Source organism: Lathyrus oleraceus, chromosome 2 (genome assembly GCF_024323335.1).
Source record: "Lathyrus oleraceus cultivar Zhongwan6 chromosome 2, CAAS_Psat_ZW6_1.0, whole genome shotgun sequence".
Taxonomy (NCBI): domain Eukaryota; kingdom Viridiplantae; phylum Streptophyta; class Magnoliopsida; order Fabales; family Fabaceae; genus Lathyrus; species Lathyrus oleraceus.
Genome location: NC_066580.1, coordinates 304,899,050 through 304,914,245, shown reverse-complemented (window position 1 = coordinate 304,914,245; position 15,196 = coordinate 304,899,050).

Genomic DNA, 15,196 nt, shown 5'->3' with positions numbered 1-15,196 from the left:
AAAATAACAATTAAGCACAAAGATAGAGTAGCAGATGAATTCAAACAAGACCCAAGGTTTGGGTAGCCATTGTTTTAGAACTTCATCCCCACCATTGTGCCTGAGGGACGATATGAGGTTTTCATACCTATTTGCAAAAAGTTCCCTGCTTGTCAGAGTGTGTCAAAGCCCAGATTCGTCTGGCAGATCCCCTTGAGTCTAGGTTTTACCTAGCAGGTCATGTCCCACTCTTTGTTTTGCCTCTTGAAAATATTTGTGACCTTTTATCCTTTACTTACCTTTCGTAAGTATCCCCTGCCTTTTGCATGGGAGGTATTCCTTTTTGCTTACCTTTTGTGAGTCCCCTTTGTGTCTTTCGAATAAAGATTGTTATCCCAAGCTACTTACCTTTTGTAAGTTTCCTTAGCCTTTTGCTTGAGAAATTCTATTCTCGAACCTGCTTACCTTTTGTAAGTGACCCTTGCCTTTTTCATGGAAATCTTCTCCTGCAAAGAATTCAAGTTTCTCATTACCTTTCGTATGATAAATCCCTTCCAGTTTTATTCTTAACACTCTATTGAGAATTTTCTCATTACCTTTCGTATGAGATGATCTTCCTTTTCATTTTTTCTTAACCCTCTGTTAAGAAGTTTCTCACTACCTTTTGTATCAGAAATCCTTTCTAGTTTTCTTCTTAACCTTTTGTTAAGAAGTTTCTCATTACCTTTTGTAATGAGAAATTCTTTCACCTTTCTTCTTAACCTTTTGTTAAGAAGTTCTCATTACCTTTTGTAGTGAGAAATTCTTCCACCTTTCTTCTTAACCTTTTGTTAAGAAGTTCTCATTACCTTTTGTATGAGAAAATCCTTTCACCTTTCTTCTTAACCTTTTGTTAAGAAGTTCTCATTACCTTTTATATAAGAAATCCTTCCACCTTTCTTCTTAACCCTTTGTTAAGAAGTTCTCATTACCTTTTGTAATGAGAAATTCTTCCACATTTCTTCTTAACCTTTTGTTAAGAAGTTCTCATTACCTTTTATATGAGAAATCCTTCCACCTTTCTTCTTAACCTTTTGTTAAGAAGTTCTTATTACCTTTTGTAATGATAAATTCTTCCACCTTTCTTCTTAACCTTTTGTTAAGAAGTTCTCATTACCTTTTGTAATGAGAAATTCTTCCACCTTTCTTCTTAACCTTTTGTTAAGAAGTTCTCATTACCTTTTGTAATGAGAAATTCTTCCACCTTTCTTCTTAACCTTTTGTTAATAAGTTCTCGTTACCTTTTATATGATAAAATCCTTTCACCTTTCTTCTTAACATTTTGTTAAGAATTTCTCATTACCTTTTGTAGTGAGAAATCCTTTCACCTTTCTTCTTAACCTTTTGTTAATAAGTTCTCATTACCTTTTGTAATGAGAAATTCTTCCACCTTTCTTCTTAACCTTTTGCGGAGAAGTTATCATTACCTTTTTTATGAGAAATCCTTCCACCTTTCTTCTTAACCTTTTGTTAAGAAATTCTCATTACCTTTTGTAATGAGAAATTCTTCCACCTTTCTTCTTAACCTTTTGTTAAGAAATTCTCATTACCTTTTGTATGAGAAGTCCTTCCACCTTTCTTCTTAACCTTTTGTTAAGAAGTTCTCATTACCTTTTGTATGAGAAATCATATCCATCTTCATGCGCCTTCTTAACCTTTTATTAAGAAGTTCTCACTACCTTTTGTGTGAGAATTCCCAGCGAACCTTGTGTCTAAGAGTTCCCGTTACCTTTTGTACGAAAATCTCATCCCCCATTTTCTTCTTAACCTTTTGTTAAGGAGTTCTCACTACCTTTAGTATGAGAAATTCGACCATCTTTCTTCTTAACCTTTTGTTTGGAAGACCCATTTTTCTTGTGCAGAGGAGTCGTTGCTACCTGTTGTGCGAGAGAATCATAATCCCCAGTAGACCTTGTGTCTATGAGTTCTCGTTACCTTTTGTATGAGAACCTCTTTCCCCTTTTCTTCTTAACCTTTTGTTAAGGAGTTCTCACTACCTTTCGTGTGAGAAATTCGACCATCTTTCTTCTTAAACTTTTGTTTGGAAGACCCCTTTTTCTTGTGCAGAGGAGCCGTTGCTACTTGTTGTGCAAGAAAATCATACACCCCAGCGAGGTTGTCCCTCATTCCCATTTTCCTCTTAACCTTTTGTTAAGGGGTTCTCATCACCTTTTGTGAGAGAAATCTTCCTATCCTTTCTTCTTGACTGTATTTGGGAGATTCCCTTTCTCTTGCTATGGAGTCGTTACTACCTGTCGTACGAGAAGGTCACTTCCCAGTTGAGCTGCTTGCCTTTATCAAGATGTCTCTTTTCCTTTTGCAAGAGATCTCATTTTAATTCTTTTGTCCACCGGTGCTTGCCTTTTATAAACACCTGTTTCGTTTACCTTCGTGGAATCCTGCGGGAACACCTCAACCATCGATTGCATGCCAAAATGTGATGGGGGAGGTGAGAAAAGAAAAGAAAGATGAAAAGAATGAAAAAATAGAAAAAAGAAAGAATGATAATAAGAAAGAAAGAAGAAAAACCTAAGATAAAGACGAAAAAATAATCAATCATTTTGCATTTGCATATTGCATGTGTCATACATATCTGACCTCTCAGAATTACCCATCTACCACATAACGCTTCAATCCCCCGCAGCTGCCCTGCATAAAGACTAGCATGTTCATCCCACATATCCTAGTGAAGAAGTTCCTTGAGACCTATCTTCACATTGCATTTCATTTGTTCCGCGGGGACAAATTTTCCAGTATTCTAGTATTTAATCCTCTCCTACCTTGAATGTTAGGAAGTCGTTGCTATCGGTACATTCAGGTTCGAGAATATTAAATAGGGGCAGCTATCATATCCCAAAATTTTCCCTACCATTCACATTGATCATATAGGTCACTAATCCCAAACATTTGCATATCATCTTCACCCATTCATTTCATTTGAATAAGCAGGGTGTGACACAAGGAGACACGTGACTTGAATTCAGAGCTTGTACTTGCATCCGATGTATACTTTGGTTCGTCCATAATTTGAAGAGGATCGATTCATCTAGCCCTAATCCCTTGGGGTATACCATTGGTGAACAATTTATCGGTTTGGTAAACTGTCTGGTTTTAAGGCATTTGATCAAGCCGGATCATGCCTCGATCATCAGGACTTGCCACGTGTTTTATTAAACAGGTGGCCATGTGGTTTATATCTCATCTGAATCCTGATCCATGACCATTCTTGGTTAGCCGTTTGGTTCTGGGTCGGGTGTTTCTGGTGCATAATTAGGTCTATATTCGCTCATTCATTTGATTGTGGTTCGATCTGATCTATAGGTCCTATCAATTGGATTCACCAATCCATTGCATATACAACCATCATTTTGTCATCATGTCAACAATTGTTCTGATTAATTCTAACGTCGTATTGATTTCAACTTCAAATTAACTTTTGAAGTTTAAGTTTATTTTGAGGTTAGATTTGATCTTTGAAAATAAATTTGGTTTTAGAAATCATTTCGCTCTTTTCCGAATTAATTTTAGAAGTTCAAGTTGAGTTGGACGATCCAAATTGATTCTTGAAAAGTCGAATTGGTTTTGAAAATTTAATCATTTCAGGCTAGAGTAAGCCCATTCATTTTTAAGTCCATTTATCCTTTTTGTTTTGTCCAAATCCATTTTTTCCAATTTCTAAATTCAAATCCAAAACCATTTTTATCATAACCATTTTTTTATCCATAATCCAATTCTTCAAATTAACATCCAGTGTATCCAATCCACATTTTTTTATCCATATTTTAAATCCAAATTTTTCATTACCCAAATCCAACCACTATCTAAATCCAATACTAGTCATGTATCTAAAAAGCTATTAACCAATTTAACAGTACTATGGCAGTAATATCAGCAAATGGTACTAATGGCATTCTCACTAGCATGACCAAGTTTTACAATCAAAGACGAAATTCATTTTTAAGTCCATTTATCCTTTTTGTTTTGTCCAAATCCATTTTTTCCAATTTCTAAATTCAAATCCAAAACCATTTTTATCATAACCATTTTTTTATCCATAATCCAATTCTTCAAATTAACATCCAGTGTATCCAATCCACATTTTTTAATCCATATTTTAAATCCAAATTTTTCATTACCCAAATCCAACCACTATCTAAATCCAATACTAGTCATGTATCTAAAAAGCTATTAACCAATTTAACAGTCCTATGGCAGTAATATCAGGAAATGGTACTAATGGCATTCTCACTAGCATGACCAAGTTTTACAATCAAAGACGAAATTCATTTTTAAGTCCATTTATCCTTTTTGTTTTGTCCAAATCCATTTTTTCCAATTTCTAAATTCAAATCCAAAACCATTTTTATCATAACCATTTTTTTATCCATAATCCAATTCTTCAAATTAACATCCAGTGTATCCAATCCACATTTTTTTATCCATATTTTAAATCCAAATTTTTCATTACCCAAATCCAACCACTATCTAAATCCAATACTAGTCATGTATCTAAAAAGCTATTAACCAATTTAACAGTACTATGGCAGTAATATCAGCAAATGGTACTAATGGCATTCTCACTAGCATGACCAAGTTTTACAATCAAAGACGAAATGCAGTTCAAAATAGATGAAGCTACAATACCAGCTACAGCCAAACGGCGTGAACAGTTCAAAGCGTGAGTGGCCAAAGCGCAAACGCCAACATCGAAACTAAAGCAGAGACGACGTGAAGCTGCAGCTTCAAGCTGCATAAGCTGCAAAAGCCACAACTCCAAAACGGCAAGCCACAAGCATGAACGACGTACATAAAAAATCCAAAACAAAATGAAGCCATGGCATAGTGATCAAAACGACATCAAAAAGCAAAGAGCCACCACTATAAGCAAACCCACAATAAGCCACGACGCAGCTCGTAACTTTCAAAACCAAAGCTTCAACAACAGCTTAAACGGCAACAATAAATCAGAAACGACAAAAGTGGAATCAAAACGCGGAAATATCTTCAAAACAGAAAGTTTATATAAGAGGTGAATGAGCAGCGATTTCATTTTTGGCTTGAATCCTCCTTCTCCATTTTTCTTTTCAGAAGAGAACGAGCCCCTTCTTCAATCCTCCATAACCGCCATCGATAACAAACTTCTTCTGGAATCTTCACTGAACCACCATCGCTTACGCCGCGAAATCTGTGTTCTAAATCGTGTTGCTACCTGTTAGCCGAACCTCGCTCCGCCTGATACACGCGCCTAGCATCGCCACTTTTAGTAGAGAAACGGACCGGAAGAGAAGAGAAAGAGGAGCTTCAAAGTGTGTAGCAATCGGAATCCTACAACTTACATCGAAGTCGTTCCGATCTCTCCGGACTTTTGATCGGACGCGGTTTCATTCAAGGCTTTGCGGAGGCATTTGGAATCTCCGTCGACTCGTCTCCATTATCCACAACGCAGCCAAGCTATCGCGCGTCGACGCCGGTTCTTTCTTCGTTATCATCTACGGCGAGCGGAATAACAAACAATCCACCATATGAACCGGGGAGCGGACATAACCGCAACGTAGCAACGACGAATCCTTCGGTTGCTCGCATCGGCCATTGAATTCAGCGGTCGTGGTAAGTACTTTTGAGATTCGTTTCATCGGCGAGATTTCTTTCATGATAGGTCGCGTGTGTTTTCTATCCTTTCGCACAGAGCGATTGGGCCTTAGGCCCGATATGATTTCCCTTGCACACACCCCACTCGTCCTGTCCATATCCCCCTGTGATTGGGCTTGGAGCTGTTCTAGGCCCATGCTGTTTGGGCAATTGGTTAGAGTTTAATATTGATCAATGACATTAGAATTAATTTGAGATTATGTAGAATATTAACTAGGAATAGTTTATAAAATATTGTTTTGTTTTAGAATTTAGTTTATATTAATTTTAGAATTGATTTGATAATTGTTTTAGAATTATTTGATAATTGTTTTAGAATTTAATTTTGATAATTGTTTTTGAATATTCTTCTACTTTAATTTTGATCTCTAACATTTAATCTCTAACTTTTAATTCATGCACCTAACTCCTAACACTTTACAATTCCGCAGTTAACGTCTAACTTTTAAATTCCGCTTCTAACATTTATTTTTGTCAATTTACTTTACTTTGCTTTTTGCTTCCATATCATATTGTACATTCATATCATTCACCTTCATCTTAAAATGAATCTAGAAATGGTAAGGACGTAAAAAATGCAAAAATACAATAATTCTTATGCATGGAAAGGACGATGGACAAAGGGTTTAGGGATTTCTCATTAGGACCCTAACATTTGGACTTGGACTTGTGTGATTGACCTATGTGACTTGGAGTTTCCGAGGACTTGTAGTCTTTTATTGCAAGAATGGAATGCATTCATGGAACTACCCGAGGGAGAAATGTTTTATAATTTCATTATCCGATTGTTAGTTTAGGACACAATTGCACACACAAAGGCTACTTGACAATGAGACATTTTATTTCCGGCACTCCCTTGTACTTTACATGTACCCCCTCCCCTTTCGGATGTATGCTTTTATTTGCTTTCCTTATCTTTCTTATTGCTCGATAGTTATTCCTTAGGCATTAGGAACGCTCACTCTTTCATAATCAATAAACAAACCCTTGATCCAACATCAAGCGGTCTTATTTTCAAATCAAACTCAAAAACACAATAAATACGATTAGTATTGTACGTCGCGAGCCTTAAGTGGTAAAGAAGGGATGATAATGGAGCTTTCTTGCACTCGTTCTGAATGCTTCGAACACAAGACATTTGGCTTGGTAGTTCAAGGTATTCGCCTTTATCCATAGTCTTTAGTGCAATCCGAAATCAATAACACATTTTTCAAAATCTAAAACAATTCAACACATTCAAACCTTTTGTTTGAGCCTTAGGGCGACACAATCGAAAACCCTTTTTCAAGGTAATAAAATCAACAAAACAAACAACATTTTCTACCCATGAACTACGGGGATCTGATCTCTCACTTTAACAAGTGAGCATACGTAGGCACGAGGTCCCAATCCTTGGCGAGCACACTAATTTAAAATCTACCTCCACTCCGCAAACCTTTGGCAAACAAACATTTCGATAAACAACACACATTTAAGTGCAAACATCCTAGATGGTTCCCATTGAGTATCATGGATGTGAGGGGTGCTAATACCTTCCCCTTGAATAACCGACTTTTGAACCTCTTAATGGTTGCGATGACCATTCTTTGGGGTTTTCTCGATATTTTCCCTTTCCTTTGAAATAAATAAAAATCGATGGCGACTCTGTATTTTTCGTGTAGCGACAATGGCCACCCGTGTCAGGAGGAAGGCCAAGAAAGAATAAGTAATGCCCAAGACAGTGACCTGACATGGCCTCCCATGTTAGCTGACACGACCGTCCATGTCAGCTGACATGGCCCGTGTCAGCCCAAAACGCTAGTTTTCCAGTTTTCGGGCTTTTTCACCGGGCTTAAGCTGCATGGACGTTTTGGAGATTTCCACCTTCTGCCAAGGGATTTTCACTATATTAGGAGAGTTTCTACAAGAGAAAAGATCATCTTGGAAGGAGGCGAACACAACATTGTCAGACGATTGAAGATTTTCATGAGCGGAAGCGATTGAAGATCCAAGTCATCAAATTACTTGTAATGTGTATTTTTTATTCTAAATTTGTTTTGAACAATATGAGTCGCTAAACCCCCCAATGTTATGGGGTGTCCCTGATTTAGATTTGTAATGACTATGAGTTTATGATTGCATTTATAATATTGTTTTCACGTTAATCTTTTGATGTGTCTAATGCTTTCTCTTTCAGACCAATTGAGATTGTTGTATGGTTATCAATAAGGCGGCACCGTCATTGATAGGGTTTTCATAAGATTATTCTGCAGTAGATATCATCTAGGACTAGGGATACCCTGTATGATTCAGAGAATTCTTGATATAATAAAGCTTAACTTCACCCTAATTGCCTGTGTACATAGAAATTAGGGTAGAATGATTAAATGTTTTCTCACCAAGGACTTGGAAGAAAATACCCTTGAGAACTGATAGTAATTGATATTTGTTGATGCAATAGTGACTCAAAGTTATTACAGGGATAAATCATACATATTCCCTAGCATTGTTCCTCTTACCTTGCAAACCCTTATTTTTCATTATTATTTTCCTTTGCCTTTATTTTTATAATTTTGAATTTAAAAACCTCAATTATAATTTTTGTTTAATTGAACAATGAATTGCACTCAATATTAACTTGCAGTCCTTGATATCGACATTCGGGGAATTTTCCCTTATAACAGGCAAAATAGTACACTTGCTGATTTTCCGATCAGGTACTGATTAAGAATTATAAATAAAGAAAATATATTATGTTCAGTTCATTGAATATACATGATATTTTTTTAAAAAGTTGATTATTTATGTTTTCAATGCATTGAATACATATATATTTTAAAAAACATGTATTTTTAATCTCTTAAATAATGTTCAACGTACCATTTTAATTTCTTAACAAGTGCCCCATGAAAACTTTATCAGTTTCTCTTCTGGTATGAGTATATTTATGGAGCACATTCATAAGCGAATTTTCGCTTAGTAGAATCACAAATATAATTAATTAGAAGTTGAAAGTACTTAAATTTATAAAATTGATGAGTTAAATATAAAATTGGAAGTACTTAAATATATGCGGAAGTCATTCACATGATTAGTCCACTTCTAATGGTTTTTCATAAAATCACCTCTTTTTAAATGTTTTATGACATCTTTGTAGCTCTTAATCAATCTACAAGTAAATTTGAGACACGAAAATCTTATTCCTCTTTCACATCTATAAATATCTTGCGACGTGGAAAAATAGAAAATCCATGAATACTTTACTTAAAATAAGGCGTAAAAGTAAAAATGAGAAATGGAATGAAACGGAATATGCAAAAGATGAATCCCAAAACCTTTTTGAGAAAAAAGTCCTTGGACCATGCAAAAATGCCATGTGTTTTTCCTCGGTGAGGAACTCAAATCCAACCGATTTGTACCAATCCATATAATTACAAGTTGGTTTTTCTTTGGTTGGCATCATAACGTCAGTTAAGACATGGTCTTGTCGGTGCTTCCACTTTTGACACTCATATATATCGAAGCTTTGCCAAGGGTTAAAGTTCCATTGATCGCTAACTTTTTGCATATGCCATTCTCCGAGGTTTGTCGGGGGATCTGGGATGTGTTAAAGCATACCGAACTATAATTTAACACGATCACTATGGTGCATCTCCATAGTGGTGAACCTTATGATCGATGTGAATGCAGTCCAAACGGCTACATCTTGTTCGTTGATTTCATGGTCATGATCCATGTTTAGATATGGACACCAAATGAATTGAAATGTGAAAAAATATTAGATTATAAAATGGGTGATATTGTAAACAAATTATTAAGAATTAAGTTGATTAATGACAATACATCTGTTGGTCGAAGGTGATCCAAGAGATTGCGATATTGGGTAATACAGTGTCTAGGACATCAGTTGTAACTCATAACACGAGCCGACCATCTTCACCAAAAAAGTAAATATATCATTTAGAGATAATAATCGATAAAGTAAGTAAACATCGTTTATTGTTAACGAGTTATGGTTGACGAGCGCTAGGGATGGTAGTCTGGACCAACCCCATGCTGAGAGCAAAACAGCGCATCCAAAAAGTGTAGATGTGTCTTTGTGCGTATATTTACACAAAGAGCTATAAAGATAAGCCAAACAAGTGGACCCCCTACTATAACTTCTTATTATATCTACATGTCTTAATAAAGGTAAATACATAACATGTATACTAGAACCACTAGCTTTGGGAAATAAAAATAAACCAATTAAAAACATGATATAACACCTAGTTTTTATTATTCGAGAGTCTTCGGTAGAATTTTCATCTAACTATAAGTTGTTGTAATATGCCTTAAGACGTGAAAGGATTATACTTTGACCTCTCAAGTTATCATCTAACAAGTCAAAACCCAAGAGTTCCATGCAAATTGAATTTGCATAGTTGGTTTTTCCATTTACCGCCTTACCCTCGATAGGCATCCCCAATAACATGTACACATCTTTTAACGTTACGGTACATCACCGGTTAGAAACCAGAATGTGTGTGTCTCGGAACTCCATCTTTCACATAAAGCTAGAATAAATTTATTATCAACCGACCAAGACATGGTTTTGCTAACATGTGCAAAATCGGCGAGTTCGACATAAGGTTGAATCAACTCATTGATGACAACAAATTTGTGGACACGAGTTCGAAACCTAGAAACATTCTAAAAAATAAACAACAAAATAAGTTTTTTCATAAAAAAATGTGTTAGAAAAATATAAGAAAATATGTTTTTACATAAACACTTACATAAGTCGCTATGTTGGCGACTATTCCTCTATGTGATTCACCCATAGTGAGTAGAGACATTTTGTCGTAGTGTTGTAGATGAAGAAATGCTTATTGCAGATAAAGAAGTGTTTGTTGCTGATGTCATTGAATATTGTAATATTCTTTGCAATTTTCGACTGGCTGCGTCTCACAGGAAGAGAAGTGATTCTTGGAAGATAGTTTCTATATACCTACCTCACAGTTGCACTGCCACTAATATTGTACATGATCACCGAAAATTAACCATTGAATTGATATGTCAAGAAATTTTGTCGCTTGTTAACAAAGACCCCTTAATGAAGGTGAGTATAGTAATATCTCATATCATCATATGATATAATTATACTCCATATTACAAGAAAGCGTGGATTGCAAGGACAAAGATTGTTGAACAGGTATTCGACAACTAGGAGGATTCATACAAAGAATTGTCACGGTTTTTATGGGCACTTAAGACATACATATTGTGGACTCTTGCAATTATGGAGATATTGCCAGCATTTACGCCAGATGGAACTTGTGTTTGTGGAAATAGAATATTTCACCGGCTCTTTTGGGCGTTTCAACCATGCATCAAAGATTTTGCATTATGCAAACCTATTATTCAAATTGATGGAACATGGTTATATAGAAAATACAAGGGCAACTTGCTTATGGATATTGCACAAGACGACAACATTAATGTCTTTCCCATTACCTTTGCTCTGGTTGAAGGTGAAATCGCTGGTGGTTGGGGTTTCTTCCTTAGTCATCTCAGAACACATGTCGCTCCACAAGCCAATCTCTGTTTAATTTCAGATAGACATGCTGCTATTGAGAGTGCTTACAATAACAATGATAAATAATGGCATAATCCTCCTTCTACCCGTGTCTATTGCATTAGACATATCACACAAAACTTCATGCGTGTAATCAAAGACAAGAACTTTCGCAAAAAAGTGGTGAATGCAGGGTATGCACTATCTCAGTCGTCATTTCAACATTATCGTGACGAAGTTAGATTGTCAAATGCAGATCCAGGAAGGTGAGTGGATAACATACCATTAGAGCAGCGGACAATGGCATTTGACGAAGGATGTCGATGGGGCCACATGACAACAAACCTTGTGGAATGCATGAACGACACCTTCAAAGGCATTAGAAATCTACCAGTGACCGCATTGGTGAGAACAACCTATTTTAGGTTGGCATCAACCTTAGCAACCAGAGGCAAAATATGGAGTGCAATGTTAATGTCAAGTCAATTATTCAGTGAATACTGTATGAAAGTGATGAAAGAGGAAAAACTATCAAAGCTATCACACACGCGGTTACAATCTTTGACTGTCATATGCAAAATTTAGTGTACAGGAAACATTGAACCACAATGAGAGGAAGCCAAATTTATCCTATATTGTCAGACCAAACAGAAGTTGGTGCAATTGTGGCAAGTTGTAAACCTTCTATATACCTTGCTCCCATGTCATTGTGACATGCGCACATACTCGTTAGGATGCTTACAACCATCTATCTGATATTTACAAGGCCATTACGGTCATGAATGTCTACAATGAAAGCTTTTCAGTGCTAGCAATGGAGGAATATTGACCTCCATATCAAGGGGACATAGTTTGACACAACGATGAGATGCGAAGAAAGAAAAAAGGATGGCCAAACAACACACATATTAGAACAGAAATCAATATGGTTGATAAAATGATAAGATTATATAGTATATGTCGTTAACCCGGACACAATAAGAAAAAATGTCTCAATCTCGGAGCAACCTCTGCATCATAATTTAATATCTCCTTTCAATTTTTGTAAGATTTGATTTTGATGTATTAATAACTTTTTTTAACAATAATGTTAACAACAAACATCACCCCAACTTAAACACACTTAAAAATGAACAGGTCTGAATAAACAACACAAACAACATATATAAAAAAAAGATAAAAATACTTAACCACAACATTTAAAAACATCATTTCTAACTTATGACAACAATCAAAATGATATCATTTGGTCCAAACATCATTTCCCTCGCATCCTTTTCATTTTTAACTCGCACCGACCAACGTACGACATCTTGTCTCTCAATACTTCTAATTGTTTGGTCTTCAGGTATGTTTCCGTCTAACCAACGAACCAACTCCCTTTGTAGTTGCTCAAAACGACAGATATTCCAAAAGAGCATCTCCATCAGAGACTTGTCTCTCGAATAAATCACTTTCCCATAGCGGCGACGAAGACGAACCATGTTTGTAATATAATGAAAAGAGATGTGGAAAATGAATTCACACCTCTATTTATACAAAAAATTACACAATACACACAGGCGTCAGACCAATTAGTGTCTTCTCTCATTTTTTACACACAGACGCCGATTGGATTGACAACACCATGTGCAGAAGCCAATTCAATGGGCACCCCCTCTTTAAGTTAAAGAGGTGACGTCAATTCATCTGACACCTATATGTTGATGTTTTTTTTTAAAAGTGGGATAATTTGGAAATTATTCTAAAGTGTAGGTTATTTCGGGAAAAAAAATTAAAAAGTGTGGGTTATTTGAGTAAAAAATTCCAACTTTTTTTGGAACAGCCTATTTTAGTTTAGTGAAACATAAATAACCAATGCAAATATAAATTTTTATGTATTAGATAATGTGTGTATTTATATTAGGATTAATAAGTATTTTGTCTTTTGATGAACTTTAAAAAATTTCTTGTAAAAAAATGTCCAAAATATATATAGCACCTAGGGGTGGCAAAACGGATCATGGTCTGCCGGGTCGGCCCACGCACCCGCCAAAAAATGGCGGGTTGGGTTGGAATTTTATGTCCACCTACCCGCTTTGTCCGTCCTAGGCTCGCGCCTCCTTAAGCCCTCCAAAAAAAGGGGCGATTGCCGGCTAACCTAGTTATCAAGCACTCAATATTTATTTTCTTTGGTTAAAAGTTAATACTTGAACTATAGTTTTGGAATAATTGTTGATGATTCTATTTTATATATATTCATTTGTGAATATATGCAATATGTTTTAAAGTAAAATTTATAATAAATATGCTTTATAAAAAAATGTTCTAAAAAATAAGAAAAAATCTAATATAAATGTAAAATTAAGCCTTTTAATTAATTAAAAAAATGAAAAATAAATATATAAAAAATAGACGAGCAAGCCCGCCGCCCACCAAACCGCCACCTTGTTGGGGTGAGTTAGAGTTTTAAACCCAATTTTACTTGGCGGACTTTCTCGACCCGCCCTTTTTGTTTGGCGAGGTTAAGGCGGGGTGGGGCGGGCGGTCCATTTTGTCACTCCTAATAGCACCTGTCTATTAGGCCAACTGTTTCTATTAGATAATTTATTCTTCCAAATTTATTTATAACATATACAGATTGCAATATTAATAAAATTATATTTTCAATTATTTCAATCACACTATTATTTTAATTATCCGGCTCTCACTTACACTTTCATTTTAATTATCTCTCTTCCTCTCTTACATTTTTTTTCAATTATTTTCTATTTTATATTAAATAATCTTTATTACATTATACTTATTAAATAATTATTTAGGTAATATTAATTTAATATTTAATAAAAGACTTATTTATTTCAGATTTAATATTTTTAAAATGTGATTGAATTTTTTAAAATGTGTTTAAACATTTTTAAAAGCATTTTAAGCCATTTATATTTAATATTTAATAATATCAATTACATATTTAATAATATAAATTTAAATACTTTAAGTAATAACATGTAATAAATATTTCCATAACAAATACTAATTTAAATTGTTTTTAATATTTTTAAAATGTGTTAGAGAGATATAATTGTAAGGAAACTTTAATATTACAAACCAATGATATAATTTATATTTATCGCAAACTTTCAAAAACTAACATAGGCTGCCTAGTGGTAGACACCCCTTGTATAGACGAAAGTCCAGGATTCAAATCCTTTTGGGATTAATTAAGCCATCATTACTACGAATAATATATTTTACAACAGTTATGAAAGAAATTGTGGTAAAGTAGTGTGTGGTTGTAAGTGGGCTATTTACACCCACGATCTACTGGTCGTGGTAATAAGCTGGCAAGCGCGCTACATATCACTACAGTAGTAATAAGCACTCGTAGTGACATGATTTAAGGTTATGAGCTCGATATCTAGCAATGTCATTTTGAGTTTTTTTATAATCTGGATAGCGCGCTTACATAACCATAGTTGAAAGAACCGACCATGGTGAAATGATTTGTTTTTTAATCACTACTACGAAAAACACATATAACCATGGTTATGAAAGCCATATAATCATGGTTGAGCAATCATGGTGAGGTAGCATGTGGTTGTAAGTAATCAATTTACAACCATGGCCTATTGATCGTGGTAAAACAACTGGAAAACGTGCTACATATAAACACGATTGTAATAAACAGTTGTGGTTGTAAGTCATCCCAATTTTTCATTGCCTTAATTGCAAATTTTGTCCCATATTTTTCTTTTTTTTCGGTTTTGGTCCATCCATTTTAAACTCCAAATTTTTAGTCCCTATTTTTAGTTTTTTGTATCATTTTTGCCCCCATCCCAATTTGAAATCAATTTTTAATGACATGACACTGAAGGTGTTGATGTGTCATTGACACATTTACCAAAATTAAGTTTATGTCATTTAAAATAATTATTTACTTCGTTAATAATTTAAATTATTCAATTTAAATAAAACAAAAGTAAAATTAAATAACTTCATCATCTTCAACTAGAT